Here is a 14671-nt window from a genome sequence, read left to right as displayed (position 1 = left end):
TTTTGGACACAAGAGGGCAGAATAGCCCTATGTTTGCTTTTTTGTTGAACCAAATAGCACTAAATAGCCTGTTTTTAACTTTTTTAATACTTCTTGAATTGCAAAAACAGAATAAAATGGGTTTAGTTCTAATATTTGTATAATTTTATATAAAAATAAACGGTGTATAATTACATTTGTAGAAGATATGAGATGTTTTCTGATTCCTTTTTTGACATTACTTTAATCTCTCGCCATATCAAAACCGTTTGAGATATTCAATATCCGTTCACAATTTAGCATCTTTAATGTATTTTCATCATGTTGAAAAAGTTTGGTGTGAATAAAATAAACCACTTAGCAGGACTGGGTAAAAATTCAGAGGCTGATTTTGCAAAGAAATCCACATTCAAACCAAAATATCTGACTTCCTGATGGCCGGAGCTAATGAATGTAAATTAGAAAGTTGTCCGGCTTGATGAGTACAATATACAAACTATTTTTTTTTTACTATAGTTAAAACTAACCCGCCCACTTTTGTCAAAAGCATGTTGAAAGTGACACACTTCCTGCTGCCAGTTGGTGGCGCTATAACTTTGACTCACAATAGTTACATCCATCTGATCGGCCTCTTACCACGAACACACTGCTGAAGTTTCATCAAGATCAGTTAATGTATGCAGAAGTTATTCCACTTTGTGTTTCTCTTTTCTCGCCATAAATTCGTTTCCTCGCCACGGCCAAACCGTTCGAGATATCAAAAATCCGTCCGCAATTTAGAATCCTCAATGTCTTGACTTAATGCACACCGAGTTTGGTGGGGATTGGATGAATTCTCTAGGAGGAGTACTTCGCATTCCACAGCAAGTGTTTTCCAAACAACCCATAATAGCCGACTTCCTGTTGGGCTGGCGTAAAACTTAGAGCACGAAAGTTGTTCGGCCCGATGAGATCTATATGTGTACCGAGTTTCATATCATTACATGCAAGTGTGTTTGATTTATGGACAAGTGTTCGGATCCCGTTCCAGGGGGCGCTGTTGAGCCCCCCTGCCACGCCCGGGTACCAGCTTCAGCCCGGCCCTGATGGCCGCACGTTGTGACCTGTGTGCAAAGTTTCAAGAGTTTTCGAGCACGTTTAAGGCCCCAAAAGCCCCTGAAACCTTGAAAAACAGGAATTTTAAACAAATCTCACTCAAAAGACAAATCCCCCCACCCCTCACACACACATAGACACAGAGGCAGAGAGAGAGAGGGAGAGAATTCTCCAAAAAATCACATTCAAACCAAAATATCTCACTTCCTGTTGGTCACAGCTTATGACTATAAATTAGAAAGTTGTCCGGCTTGATGAGAACAATATACATAACGATTTTTGTGACTCTACTTAAAACTAAGCCCCCACTTATGACTAAAGGTGGCGCTACTGAGCCCCTCACCACGCCCGTTTCTGAAACTTTGCACATGTCTACGGGCTAATAAATGTGATGTGTCTGTCGAGTTTCATCCAATTTCAAGTATGTTAAGAGTCTCAAAAGCATCAAAAAAGAATATTAAAGTTTGAAGCGTTGCCATGGCAACAGTATTAAAGATATCAAAAATCCTTTCACAGGTCTACATCTGCCGTGTGTTTACATTATACACATAAACTTTGAAGCAAATCGGGTAAAAATAAGAGGGTGATTTCAAAGCATTTTGAAAGGGACACACTTCCTGCTGCCAGTTGGTGGCGCTATAACTTTGACTCACAATAGTCACATCCATGTGATCGGCCTCTTACAACGAACACACTGCTGAAGTTTAATCAAGATCAGTTAATGTATGCAGAAGTTATAACACACTTCCTGTTTCCATTATTCACCATCAATTCGTGTCCTCGCCACGGCCAAACCGTTCGAGATATCAAAAATCTGTCCGCAATTTAGCATCCTCAATGTCTTGACTTCATGCTGACTGAGTTTGGAGGCGAATGGATGAATTCCCTAGGAGGAGTACATTAAATTCCACAGCATGCGTTTCCAAACAACCCATAATAGCCGACTTCCTGTTGGGCTGGCGTAAAAAGTAAAAGTACGAAAGTTGTTCGGCCCGATGAGATCTATATGTGTACCGAGTTTCATATTATTACATGCAAGCGTGTCTGATTTATGGACCAAGTTTTCGGACCCCGTTCAAGGGGGCGCTGTCGAGCCCCCCTGCCACGCCCGGGTACCAGCTTCAGCCCGGCCCTGATGGCCGCGGGTTCTGACCCGTGTGCAAAGTTTCAAGAGTTTTCGAGCACGTTAAGGGTCTCAAAAGTGCCCGAAAGGTTGACAGAAAAATAAGAATAAGAAGAAGAAGAATAATAATAAATAATCCTACCGAAAACAATAGGGCCTTCGCCCTTTCAGGGCTTGGGCCCTAATAATCCTACCGAAAACAATAGGGCCTTCGCCCTTTCAGGGCTTGGGCCCTAAATATATATATATATATATATATATATATATATATATATATATATATATATATATGTAAATATAGCTGCGAGCAGCGATTGCGGGCCCAAGCCGGTGGCACCGCCACCCTGGTGCCTTTAGTTACACTAAAGGCACCGGGGTGGCGGTTCCACCAGCTTGGGCCCTCCATCGCTGCTCGCAGCTATATTTACATATATATATATATATATATATATATATATATATATATATATATATATATATATATATATATATACACATATATATATATATATATATATATATATATATATATATATATATATATAATAAAGACGGGTAATTTTACTTGTCTTACCTTATTCTGATTTTATGATACACTCAAAATATTCCACAACAAATCCTTTAAATTTAATGTAAAAATAAAAACGAAAGTAAGTGTTGGGCTCACGTAACCCTTTCATTAGAATCAAAACGTTTCAACAGTTGTGATGTATTTGGATGCTAAACTATTCTTTATTATAGGCTTTGTACTTCACTCGTGTTCCAATATCGATGGAAAAAATCATCCTCTTCACACGCGTAAAAATGTGCTTGGAAAAATCACAGTGGAGCAGTGCTTACTGTGAATGTACGAACTGTACTACTGACTATTTAAACAGAGCAGTGTGTATATGTTAGGTTTACTATTTTATTATATTTTATTAAGGCTATAATGAACAGGCTGCGATGTCAAGTTTGCAATGCTGAAATGTGTGTGTGATTTAACAGTAGACACATAAAAACATAATTGGCACATAATTTTGTTCATACAGGACATCATTCAAACTGCAAAGTGTTTACTTATATTTATATACACTCGCAATAAAACACAACATTGTTCTTTTGTAAAATAAATTCAAGCAATCCACCCCCCGAAATGGCGTTCATTTTAAAATTAAACTAAAAGCTCTTGGCTAAACAGGCATTCATAACTGTGAGCGCCCACGGCGAGGAACGAGCAGAACAGAGCGAACGTTTTTTAGTTAATTCCTACTTCCATAGGAATTCATTGAAAATGCTCGCTCTACTCAGCACCATTATTAAAGTCTGTGCAGACATCTGTATTTTACTTTAAGTTAGCGATTTAAAAGCCCCCAGCGGTGTCACACGTCGATTAACCGACATCACTAATATATTTATATATATACAATAGGCCTACCTGAAAGAGAATTTGGCTTGCCCGACCAGAGTAGCCTGATTTGAACGTCAATGACACAAAATAACTTGGGAATCACTAAAACGAGAGATTATTCTAATTTTATTACATTCATTTTAAGTTGCAATCAACAGTTGTTAATAAATGTATTACTGATCAATGGTAACAAGGTTGCGCTGCTGAGGCTCGTGCAGCTTCTCCAGGAGAAACGTAAACAAATGAGCCCAGCACACAAAAAAGAAACCCAGTTAACAACATACTGACTATAAAAATTACAAATATGGAGTTTTTATATATTTTATAACCTATGATAGAGTTAAGCAACCTCACTTGACGAGTAGGCTACCGTTTCCTGAATACAATCACAATTGAAACTGTGACATTGATTTCATACAACAGGTTAATAAACAGTTATAATTAAGTCACTTACATTTTAGATGCAATATTGACTGTTTTTGTTCTGTTTCAGTAGCAAAAGTAGTTAAACAAAGATCACAGCAGAACCGTCGCGCATCTCACGGCAACTTGTTTTCTCATTACTGAATGGTTCAGCATTTTGAACGAATCGGTTGACTCAAAGATTCAATGATCAATCCATAAACATCTGTCTCAATCATGAATGACTCAGTCATTCGAACGAATCGTTTGAACGAATGAATCAATGACTCGCTCATTAAGACGGTCGCCTGGCGACACCTAATGGCGGTTTAGTGTTATGTTTAAAAGTATCATTCTTTCCAACGTGTGTGCACCATTATCAATGTCCGTGCGGACGTCCGAATTTTACTTTCACTTTTATATTAGCGATTTAAAAGCACCCGCTCGTGTCACACGTCGATTAACCGATGGGAAAATATCCTCACAGTCATATACCTAATACATTTATATTTAAATACAATAAAGGCCTACCTAGTAAAAAGTTGAATATACTATTTGTATATCCTTTTGGACACAAGAGGGCAGAATAGCCCTATGTTTGCTTTTTTGTTGAACCAAATAGCACTAAATAGCCTGTTGTTAACTTTTTTTATACTTCTTGAATGGCAAAAACAGAAAATGGGTTTAGTTCTAATATTTGTATAATTTTATATAAAAATAAATGGTGTATAATTACATTTGTAGAAGATATGAGATGTTTTCTGATTCCTTTTTTGACATTACTTTAATCCCTCGCCATATCAAAACCGTTTGAGATATTCAATATCCGTTCACAATTAAGCATCTTTAATGTATTTTCATCATGTTGAAAAAGTTTGGTGTGAATAAAATAAACCACTTAGCAGGACTGGGTAAAAATTCAGAGGCTGATTTTGCAAAGAAATCCACATTCAAACCAAAATATCTGACTTCCTGATGGCCGGAGCTAATGAATGTAAATTAGAAAGTTGTCCGGCTTGATGAGTACAATATACAAACAATTTTTTTTTTACTGTAGTTAAAACTAACCCGCCCACTTTTGTCAAAAGCATGTTGAAAGTGACACACTTCCTGCTGCCAGTTGGTGGCGCTATAACTTTGACTCACAATAGTTACATCCATCTGATCGGCCTCTTACCACGAACACACTGCTGAAGTTTCATCAAGATCAGTTAATGTATGCAGAAGTTATTCCACTTCGTGTTTCTCTTTTCTCGCCCTAAATTCGTTTCCTCGCCACGGCCAAACCGTTCGAGATATCAAAAATCCGTCCGCAATTTAGAATCCTCAATGTCTTGACTTCATGCACACCGACTTTGGTGGGGATTGGATGAATTCTCTAGGAGGAGTACTTCGCATTCCACAGCAAGCATTTTCCCAACAACCCATAATAGCCGACTTCCTGTTGGGCTGGCGTAAAACTTAGAGCACGAAAGTTGTTCGGCCCGATGAGATCTATATGTGTACCGAGTTTCATATCATTACATGCAAGTGTGTTTGATTTATGGACAAGTGTTCGGATCCCGTTCCAGGGGGCGCTGTTGAGCCCCCCTGCCACGCCCGGGTACCAGCTTCAGTCCGGCCCTGATGGCCGCACGTTCTGACCTGTGTGCAAAGTTTCAAGAGTTTTCGAGCACGTTTAAGGCCCCAAAAGCCCCTGAAACCTTGAAAAACAGGAATTTTAAACAAATCTCACTCAAAAGACAAATCCCCCCACCCCTCACACACACAGAGACGCAGAGGCAGAGAGAGAGAGGGAGAGAATTCTCCAAAAAATCACATTCAAACCAAAATATCTCACTTCCTGTTGGTCACAGCTTATGACTATAAATTAGAAAGTTGTCCGGCTTGATGAGAACAATATACATAACGATTTTTGTGACTCTACTTAAAACTAAGCCCCCACTTATGACTAAAGGTGGCGCTACTGAGCCCCTCACCACGCCCGTTTCTGAAACTTTGCACATGTCTACGGGCTAATAAATGTGATGTGTCTGTCGAGTTTCATCCAATTTCAAGTATGTTAAGAGTCTCAAAAGCATCAAAAAAGAATATTAAAGTTTGAAGCGTTGCCATGGCAACAGTATTAAAGATATCAAAAATCCTTTCACAGGTCTACATCTGCTGTGTGTTTACATTATACACATAAACTTTGAAGCAAATCGGGTAAAATAAGAGGGTGATTTCAAAGCATTTTGAAAGGGACACACTTCCTGCTGCCAGTTGGTGGCGCTATAACTTTGACTCACAATAGTCACATCCATGTGATCGGCCTCTTACAATGAACACACTGCTGAAGTTTAATCAAGATCAGTTAATGTATGCAGAAGTTATAACACACTTCCTGTTTCCATTATTCGCCATCAATTCGTGTCCTCGCCACGGCCAAACCGTTCGAGATATCAAAAATCTGTCTGCAATTTATCATCCTCAATGTCTTGACTTCATGCTGACTGAGTTTGGAGGCGAATGGATGAATTCCCTAGGAGGAGTACATTCAATTCCACAGCATGCGTTTCCAAACAACCCATAATAGCCGACTTCCTGTTGGGCTGGCGTAAAAAGTAAAAGTACGAAAGTTGTTTGGCCCGATGAGATCTATATGTGTATTGAGTTTCATATTATTACATGCAAGCGTGTCTGATTTATGGACCAAACTTTCGGACCCCGTTCAAGGGGGCGCTGTTGAGCCCCCCTGCCACGCCCGGGTACCAGCTTCAGCCCGGCCCTGATGGCCGCAGGTTCTGACCTGTGTGCAAAATTTCAAGAGTTTTCGAGCATGTTAAAGGCCCCAAAAATGCCCGAAAGGTTGACAGAAAAATAATAATAATAATAATAATAATAATAATAATAATAATAAATAATCCTACCGGAAACAATAGGGCCTTCGCCCTTTCAGGGCTTGGGCCCTAATAATTCTACCGAAAACAATAGGGCCTTCGCCCTTTCAGGGCTTGGGCCCTAATAATTCTACCGAAAACAATAGGGCCTTCGCCCTTTCAGGGCTTGGGCCCTAATAATCCTACCGAAAACAATAGGGCCTTCGCCCTTTCAGGGCTTGGGCCCTAATAATAATAAAGGGCTTGGGCCCTAAATATAGCTGCGAGCAGCGATTACGGGCCCAAGCCGGTGGCACCGCAACCCCGGTGCCTTTAGTTACCTAAAGGCACCGGGGTGGCGGTACCGCCGGCTTTGGCCCTCCATCGCTATATTATACAAACATATATATATATATATATATATTTATATATGTGTATATATGAAGAGTTCAGATGCAAAAGCCTCTAAGTGCCATCTGAATTTTTCTTCTAGAATGATCATTTTTATCAAGCTCGTATATTTAAGTTCAGTAATTTCACTTAAATGGCAATGAAGGCTACCTATTAATTGTCATTTAAGTGAAATTACTGAACTTAAATATACAAGCTTGATAAAAATAATCATTCTAGAAGAAAAATTCAGATGGCACTTAGAGGCTTTTGCATCTGAACTCTTCATATATATATATATATATATATATATATATATATATATATATTATACAAACATATATATATATATATATATATATATATGTATTTATATATGTGTATATATATATATATTATACAAACATATATATATATATATATATATATATATGTATTTATATATGTGTATATATATATATATACACCGTTCAAAAGTTTGGGGTCAGGAAGATTTTTAATGTTTTTAGGAGAAGTCTCTTCTGCTCACCAAGGCTGCATTTATTTGATTAAAAATACAAACAAAAACAGTAATATTGTGAAATATTATTCCAATTTACAACAGCTGTTTTCTATTTTAAAATATTTTACACTGTAATTAATTTATGTGATCAAAGCTGAGTTTTCAGCATCATTACTCCCGTCTTCAGTGTCACATGATCCTTCAGAAACCATTCTAATATGATGATTGATGGTCAATAAATATTAATTATTATTTTCAATGTTGAAAACAGTTGTGTACAGATTTTTTTTCAAAATGCGTTGATGAATGTAAAGTTCAAAAGAACAGCATTTATTTCAAATATAATTTTTTTAACATTATAAATGTCTGTACTGTAACTTTTAATCAGTTTAACTCATTCTCGATGAATAAAAGTATTGATTTATTTTATTTCTTTTCCCCAAAAATAAAATTAAAATTATTACTGACCCCAAACTTCTGAACGGTAGTGTTTAATGTTACAAAAGCTTTAGATTTCAGATAAATGCTGTTCTTTTGAACTTTCTATTCATCAAAGACTGTACACAACTGTTTTCGACATTTAAAATAATAATGAATGTTTCTTGAGCATCAATCATCATATTAGAATAATTTCTGAAGGATCATGTGACAGTGACGACTGGAGTAATGATGCTGAAAACTCAGCTTTGATCACAGGAATAAATAACAGTTTAAAATATATTAAAATAGAAAGCAGCTGTTTTAAATTGGAATAATATTTTACAATATTACTGTTTTTGTTTGTATTTTTAATCAAATAAATGCAGCCTTGGTGAGCAGAAGAAACTTCGCTTAAAAATCTTACTGACGCCAAATTTTTGAACAGTAGTGTATATATATTATATAAAAATGTAAGGGATAAGACACAGATAATTTTACTTGCCTGACCTGATTAGAACAATGAAAAAAACTTAAATGAAAAAATAACTTGGGAATCAATAAAACGGGGGCGCGATTGAACAGTGGACACATAAAAACATACTCTGTCATTTTGTTCAGAACATCATTCAAACTGCAAAGTGTTAACTTATATTTTTGTACAGTAGCAATAAAACACAACATTGTGCTTTTTTTAAATACATTCAAGCAATCCGCCCCGAAAATGAAACTAAAATGCTCACGGCTAAACAGGCATTCATAATGGTGCGCGTCCTCAGCGAGGAACGAGCAGAACAGAGTCAACGTTTTTTAGGTCATTCCTCCTTCCATAGGAATTTATTGAAAACGCTCGCTCTGCTCCGCACCATTATCAATGTCCGTGCGGACGAACATATTTTACTTTCGTTTTTAAGTTAGCGATTAAAAAGCCCCCAGCGGTGTCACACGTCAGTTAACCAGTGGTAAAATATTCTCACCGTCACATACCTAGTAGTATATTTTTATATAGATATAATAGGCCTACCTGATTTTGAACACAAGAGGGCAGTATAGCACTATGTTTGACTTTATTTATTTATTGTTTAGACTAAACAACCATTCTGGCAGTTTTTAAACTTAAACATTCTTAAATTGAAAAAAAAAGAATAAAATGAGTTAAGTTCTGATATTTGTATACTTTTATATAGTAATAAATGGTGTATAATTACATTTTTAGAATATATGAGCCTTTGAGTGTTTCCTTTTTAGACAATACTTTAATCCCTCGCCATAGCAAAACCGTTTGAGATATTTATTATCCGTTCACAATTTAGTATCATTAATATATTTTTATCATGTTGAAAAAGTTTGGTGGGAATAAAATAAACCACTTAGATAAAGGTGGCTAAAAATTCAGAGGCTGATTTAGCAAAAAAATCCACATTCAGACCAAAATATCTGACTTCCTGATGGTCAGAGCTAATGACTTTAAATTAGAAAGTTGTCCGGCTCGATGAGACCAATATACGTACTGATTTTTGTAATTGTGGGTAAAACTAACCCCCCCACTTTTGTCAAAAACATTTTGAAAGTGACACACTTCCTGCTGCCAGTTGGTGGCGCTATAACTTTGACTCACAATAGTTACATCCATCTGATCGGCCTCTTACCACGAACACACTGCTGAAGTTTCATCAAGATCAGTTAATGCATGCAGAAGTTATTCCACTTCGTGTTTCTCTTTTCTCGCCATAAATTCGATTCCTCGCCACGGCCAAACCGTTCGAGATATCAAAAATCCGTCCGCAATTTAGCATCCTCAAAGTCTTGACTACATGCACTCCGAGTTTGGAGGGGACACGGTGAATTTTCTAGGAGGAGTATTTCACATTCCACAGCAAGCGTTTTCCAAACAACCCATAATAGCCGACTTCCTGTTGGGCTGGCGTAAAACTTGACCGGGGAAAGTTGTTCGGCACAATGAGATCTATATGTGTACCGAGTTTCATATTAATTCATGCAAGCGTGTTTGATATATGTACCAAGTTTTAGAACCCCGTTCAAGGGGGCGCTGTTGAGCCCCCCAGCCACGCCCGGGTACCAGCTTCAGCCCGTCCCTGATGGCAGGGGGTTCTGACTTGTGTGCAAAGTTTCAAGAGTTTTTGAGCACGTTAAGGACCCCAAAAGCCCCTGAAACCTTGATTAACAATATAAAAGCAATAGTCAAATCCCCCCTCCCCTCACACACACAGAGACACAGAGAGAGGGAGAGAAAATTCTTCAGAAAATCCACATTCAAACCAAAATATCTCTCTTCCTGTTGGTCGGAGATCGTTAATGTAAATTAGAAAGTTGTCCGTCTTGATGAGAACAATACACATACCAAGTTTTGTTGCTGTTGATTAAACTAACCCCCCCACTTATGACTAAAGGTGGCGCTACTGAGCCCCTCACCACGCCCGTTTCTGAAACTTTGCACATGTCTACGTGCTAATAAATGTGATGTGTCTGTCGAGTTTCATCCAATTTCAAGTATGTTAAGAGTCTCAAAAGCATCAAAAAAGAATATTAAAGTTTGAAGCGTTGCCATGGCAACAGTATTAAAGATATCAAAAATCCTTTCACAGGTCTACATCTGCCGTGTGTTTACATTATACACATAAAGTTTGAAGCAAATCGGGTAAAAATAAGAGGGTGATTTCAAAGCATTTTGAAAGGGACACACTTCCTACTGCCAGTTGGTGGCGCTATAACTTTGACTCACAATAGTCACATCCATGTGATCGGCCTCTTACAACGAACACACTGCTGAAGTTTAATCAAGATCAGTTAATGTATGCAGAAGTCATAACACACTTCCTGTTTCCATTATTCGCCATAAATTTACTTCCTCGCCACAGCCAAACCGTTTGAGATATCAAAAATCCGTCCGCAATTTATCATCCTCAATGTCTTGACTTCATGCTGACCGAGTTTGGAGGCGAATGGATGTATTCCCTAGGAGGAGTACATTAAATTCCACAGCATGCGTTTCCAAACAACCCATAATAGCCGACTTCCTGTTGGGCTGGCGTAAAAAGTAAAAGTACGAAAGTTGTTCGGCCCGATGAGATCTATATGTGTACCGAGTTTCATATTATTACATGCAAGCGTGTCTGATGTATGGACCAAGTTTTCGGACCCCGTTCAAGGGGGCGCTGTTGAGCCCCCCTGCCACGCCCGGGTACCAGCTTCAGCCCGGCCCTGATGGCCGCGGGTTCTGACCCGTGTGCAAAGTTTCAAGAGTTTTCGAGCACGTTAAGGGTCTCAAAAGTGCCCGAAAGGTTGACAGAAAAATAAGAATAAGAAGAATAATAATAATAATAAATAATCCTACCGAAAACAATAGGGCCTTCGCCCTTTCAGGGCTTGGGCCCTAAATATAGCTGCGAGCAGCGATTGCGGGCCCAAGCCGGTGGCACCGCAACCCCGGTGCCTTTAGTTACCTAAAGGCACCGGGGTGGCGGTGCCGCCGGCTTTGGCCCTCCATCGCTGCTCGCAGCTATATTTATATATATATATATATATATATATATATATATAAGACAGAAAATATTACTTGTCTCTGATTTTATGATACACTCAAAATATTCCACAACAAATCCTTTAAATTTAATGTAAAAATAAAAACGAAAGTAAGCCGTGTTGGTCTCACGTAACCCTCTCAGTAGAATCAAAATGTTTCAATATTTGCGATGTATTTGAATGCTAAACTATTCTTTATTATAGGCTTTGTACTTCACTCGTGTTCCAATATCGATGGAAAAAATCATCCTCTTCACATGCGCAAAAATGTGCTTGGAAACATCACAGCGGAGCTCTGCATAATGTGAATGGTACAAATTGTACTACTGACTAAACCGAGCAGTGTAATTCGTATATCTTATGTTGACTATTTTTATTATTATATTGTATTAGGGCTATAATGAACAGGCTGCGATGTCAAGATTGCAATTCTGGAATGTGTGTGTGTGTGACGCTGTTGCGGTTGAACAGTGGACACATAAAAACATAAATAAAATGTATTAGTTTATTCCTACTTCCATAGGAATATACTTTGAAAATGCTCGCTCTACTCCGCACCATTATCAATGTCTGTGCGGACGTCTGTATTTTACTTTCGCTTTTAAGTTAGTGATTTAAAAGCCCTCAGCGGTGTCACACATTGATTAACCGGTGGGAAAATTGTATCACAGTCACATCCCTAATATATTTATATATAAATACAATAGGCCAACCTGAAAGAGAATTTTACTTGCCCGACCAGAGTAGCCTGATTAGAACATCAATAACCAAAAAAAATAACTTGGGAATCACTAAACAAGAGATTATTCTAATTTTATTACATTCATTTTAAGTTGCAATCAACAGTTGTTAATAAATGGATTACCAGTAATCAGTTGATCAATGGTAACAAGGTTGCGCTGCTGAGGCTCATGCAGCTTCTCCAGGAGAAATGTAAACAAATGAGATCAGCACACAAAAAACAAACTCAGTTAACAACTTACTGACTATAAAAATTATAAATATGGAGTTTTGATATATTTTATAACAGTTAAGCAACCTCACTTGACGAGAAGGCTGTTTCCTGAATACTATCACGATTGAAACTGTGACATTGATTTCATACAACAGGTTAAAAAACAGTTACAATCAAGTCACTTACATTTTAGATGCAATATTGACTGTTTTTGTTCTGTTTCAGCAGCGAAAATAGTTAAACAAAAAGATCACAGCAGAATCATCACGCGCATCTCTCAGCAATGTGTTTTCTCATTTCTGAATGATTCAGCATTTTGAACGAATCGGTTGACTCAAAGATTGAATGATCAATCCATAAACATATGTCTTAATCATGAATGACTCAGTCATTCAAACGAATCGTTTGAACGAATGAATCAATGACTCACTCATTAAGACGGTCGCCTGGCGACACTTAATGGCGGTTTAGTGTTATGTTTAAAAGTATCATTCTTTCCAACGTGTGTGTGATTTGTGTGTGCAACATTATCAATGTCCGTGCGGACGTCCGTATTTTTCTTTCACTTTTAGATTAGCAATTTAAAAGCACCCGCTCGTGTCACACGTCGATTAACCGGTGGGAAAATATCCTCAGACACATACCTAATAAATGTATATTTAAATACAATATTGGCCTACCTGGTAAAACGTTTTATATACTATTTTGATGTCCTTTTGGACACAAGAGGGCAGAATAGCCCTATGTATGACTTTTTTTTTTTTTTTTTTTTACTTTACTGTTTTTAATTTTAGATTAAAATTAGAATAAAATTCTTTTTAAAAATAGAAAAAAATGGGTTCAGTTGTAATATTTGTATACTTTTATATAGAAATAAATGGTATATAATTACATTTTTAGAAGATTTTAAGCTTTTAGTGTTTCCTTTTTGGACATTACTTTAATCCCTCGCCATAGCAAAACCGTTTGAGATATTTATTATCCGTTCACAATTTAGCATATTTAATGTATTTTCATCATGTTGAAAAAGTTTGGTGGGAATAAAATAAATAGTTTAAGAGGAGTGGCTAAAAATTCAGAGGCTGATTTTGCAAAAAAATCCACATTCAGACCAAAATATCTGACTTCCAGATGGCCGGAGCTAATGAATGTAAATTAGAAAGTTTTCCGGCTTGATGAGTACAATATACAAACTATTTTTTTTTTACTGTAGTTAAAACTAACCCGCCCACTTTTGTCAAAAGCATGTTGAAAGTGACACACTTCCTGCTGCCAGTTGGTGGCGCTATAACTTTGACTCACAATAGTTACATCCATCTGATCGGCCTCTTACCACGAACACACTGCTGAAGTTTCATCAAGATCAGTTAATGTATGCAGAAGTTATTCCACTTCGTGTTTCTCTTTTCTTGCCATAAATTCGTTTCCTCGCCACGGCCAAACCGTTCGAGATATCAAAAATCCGTCCACAATTTAGAATCCTCAATGTCTTGACTTCATGCACACAGAGTTTGGTAGGGATTGGATGAATTCTCTAGGAGGAGTACTTCGCATTCCACAGCAAGCGTTTTCCAAACAACCCATAATAGCCGACTTCCTGTTGGGCTGGCGCAAAACTTAGAGCACGAAAGTTGTTCGGCCCGATGAGATCTATGTGTGTGCCGAGTTTCATATTAATTCATGCAAGCTAGTTTGATCTATGGAGCAAGTTTTCGGACCCCATTCCAGGGGGCGCTGTTGAGCCCCCCTGCCACGCCCGGGTACCAGCTTCAGCCAGGCCCTGATGGCCGCAGGTTCCGACTTGTATGTAAAGTTTCAAGAGTTTTTGAGCACGTTAAGGACCCCAAAAGCCCCTGAAACCTTGATTAACAATATAAAAGCAATAGTCAAATCCCCCCTCCCCTCACACACACAGAAACACAGAGAGAGGGAGAGAAAATTCTTCAGAAAATCCACATTCAAACCAAAATATCTCTCTTCCTGTTGGTCGGAGATCGTTAATGTAAATTAGAAAGTT

General features: G+C 37.8%; 1 long non-coding RNA gene across 1 annotated transcript in view; it reads left to right on the top strand.

Annotated features, from left to right (window-relative positions):
* Nucleotides 1–7518, top strand: part of LOC309495648 — a 198799-nt gene extending 191281 nt beyond the window's left edge. Inside the window, exon 3 of the long non-coding RNA XR_014204754.1 lies at nucleotides 7296–7518. This is a non-coding gene — a long non-coding RNA (uncharacterized lncRNA). The remainder of the gene's footprint in view (nucleotides 1–7295) is intronic.
* The last annotated feature ends 7153 nt before the right edge of the window (nucleotides 7519–14671 follow it).

This window comes from Leuciscus leuciscus (assembly GCF_965113295.1).
Source record: "Leuciscus leuciscus genome assembly, chromosome: 3".
In the NCBI taxonomy this organism is placed as follows: domain Eukaryota; kingdom Metazoa; phylum Chordata; class Actinopteri; order Cypriniformes; family Leuciscidae; genus Leuciscus; species Leuciscus leuciscus.
Note: the sequence above shows the minus strand (reverse complement) of the source record. Positions and strands in the feature narration are given on the sequence as shown.